Genomic DNA, 2,455 nt, shown 5'->3' with positions numbered 1-2,455 from the left:
ATATTTTTAAGTCATTTAATTATACAAATATTAAGGTTAAAAAATCTTTTTGGCTTTCCAAATATTTATTATAATTTAGAAGTATTTATAAGTTGCAAAAGTCTTTTCAAAAAGAAAGTTATAAAAATGGAGTCTTAGTAAGTCTTGGAAGCAATTATCTTAGTTAGTTTAGTATTTTTCTTATTGTTAAGTATTAAGAATTAATTATTGACACCAATGTCTTCATTGGCTTTCAATCTACATGTATTACTTATAAAATCCTATCAATGATTAGTTAATAGTTAGAAGAAGCATGAAAAAGAACTTCATAATTTTTTAATTAATTATAAAAAAATAAGATTTTTAGTAGATTTAAATTGATTTTATTACTATAAAAAATCACCAAGATAGAAAATTACAGCCTTATATAGATATTAATATTATAGAAATATTATATGATTTATTTAAATTTTATTTAGAAAAAGAATATATTTGGATGAAAGAAAATTGGTAACAAGATACATCTTTCTATTAGGATCAAGTTCTATTAAGTGGAAATCCAAAAAACATAGTTCTGTGGTTGTTTCTTGTACGGATTCAAAATATATGGCACTCTTGGGTGGCTCTGGAGAGGCCATATGGCTTAAAGATCTTCTTCATGACCTAGGGAGAGATCAAGTTGAACCTATTTTCATCAAGTAAAACAACACAAGTACAATGAAGATGTTATGGAACAATGTCTACCATGCCAGAACAAAATACATACATGACTATTTTCATTATATCAAAGAACAACTGGAAAGGGAGACAATACAATTAGAACATGTGTCAACCAGTCAACAAATTTTTACTAAACCACTTGAAAAGAAGGCCTTCATCTGCTCAGCTCAAGATCCTAAACATCTGCTCAGCTCAAGATTTAGCAAGCTAAGTATCGACTTTCTGGTTACAGTATTTTTGAGTGATAAAGTTGAAACATACTTACCGTGTGAAGGAAAGCTGGCGAACGAAATCCAACCGTGAGGTTGGACAAATGACAGGATTCGTCCATTCCACACTTCCTCTCCTTCACGGTAACCTGGAGTTGTTGCAATACCCGAGGATTTCTCACTCTGGCCAATCAGACGCTCAACTAGGGTCACGAAAATTGGCAATGTGGAAAGCTGCCTAGTAACTGGCCAGTACTCCAATCTTCTCGAACACCTGCCCACCATGAAAATAATGCGAGTACCGCACCCTACAGCCATCATCTCAGTCTCCATATCTGAGTACAATTAGTTTGGTACCTGTATCCAACAAATTCAAGCGTTGATGGGGGCGGATAAGAACCTGGTTTTGCAAGCTTCAGGTCCTTCGAAGCACCAGTATGGTTTGAACAATCGAGAAAACCATGTTAGGTGATGCTCATCACATGTTGACGCTCTCGTTTATCTGGTAATGAGCAAAAACATGGGTGATCCGTTATCATCTGTCGTTGAAGATAGCTGCATGGTTGGTGGCTGAATGTTTCACGTGCTGCATGCAGCTGTTAGGAGATTTCATGACGACACCGTTTGTATGTCCTGCACCGTCGTATAACAGCTTGTTATACCAGCCTCGAGAGGACCACAGCAGCTACACTTTCACCGTCACTCCCGTTTGGTTAGTCTGCTCTCACTTCTTGCACTATCCAGCTGCTTCCATGCCACCAGTATGACAAACTTGCACCACCAGCTCAAATTTGATGTAAAGCTTCGAACAACTATATTGGTGACCGTGGGTTTACTTCTGGCCACTACCCCCGACGCGTCTAATGCAAGCCGGGGCGGAAATCCCACAGGAGCCTCTGTAGACCTCATCAACAGCCTCAATGACTCAGTAACGGTCCATTGTTGGTCCAAAGACACCGACTTCGGCGCCACCACTCTGTATCCAAACACAAACTACTATTGGAAATTCCATCCCAACATATTTGGCCGAACAGTCTTCACTTGTACATTCTCATGGCGCGACAAACGGCAGCAATTCGCAGTGTGGGAAGGCAGCTACCACGACGATCGGTTACCATGCTGCATGAAAGGCCCTTGCAACTTTAAGATATGCGGAAATGGAATCTACAACGCGCTCACGGTGGAGACGGACCAAAACGGCCCTGCCGAGTCTTGGGAGTTTTACAAGAGCTGGCTACCCGTTGCTACGTGACAGTGGCATTGAAAGGGTTCGATCCTAAGACTGGTTGTGTCGATTCATTAGATTAGAGGACTGCGGTTATTACAAAGTTGTTAATAAGTGCTGGCTACTGAATAATGAAGGAGTGTTGTACATGTAAATTTAGTATTTCATGTGTAATGTTGAATAGGGTTGGGATTGAAGGTATGCATGGTTTTCTGTTTGGAGGCTCTATTTCTAATGTATCGGAAACTCAAGTATGTCTAATGTTTGAGGCCATGAGAGGATGAGAGTTCTTAAATAACTTTTTCTATACATTATGGCATAG

General features: G+C 39.0%; 1 long non-coding RNA gene across 1 annotated transcript; it reads right to left on the bottom strand.

The window, feature by feature from the left end:
* Positions 1 to 427: 427 nt before the first annotated feature.
* On the bottom strand, positions 428 to 1,404 carry LOC149986578 (uncharacterized). Its single transcript, XR_016500400.1, has 2 exons — positions 965 to 1,404; positions 428 to 664 (listed from the first exon to the last, which is right to left on the bottom strand). It is a non-coding gene; the product is annotated as an uncharacterized LOC149986578 (long non-coding RNA).
* Positions 1,405 to 2,455: the final 1,051 nt, after the last annotated feature.

The sequence above is a fragment of the Physcomitrium patens genome, chromosome 23 (genome assembly GCF_059467195.1).
Source record: "Physcomitrium patens ecotype Gransden chromosome 23, ASM5946719v1, whole genome shotgun sequence".
Classification (NCBI taxonomy): domain Eukaryota; kingdom Viridiplantae; phylum Streptophyta; class Bryopsida; order Funariales; family Funariaceae; genus Physcomitrium; species Physcomitrium patens.
This window is presented reverse-complemented; position numbering and strand designations above follow the sequence as displayed.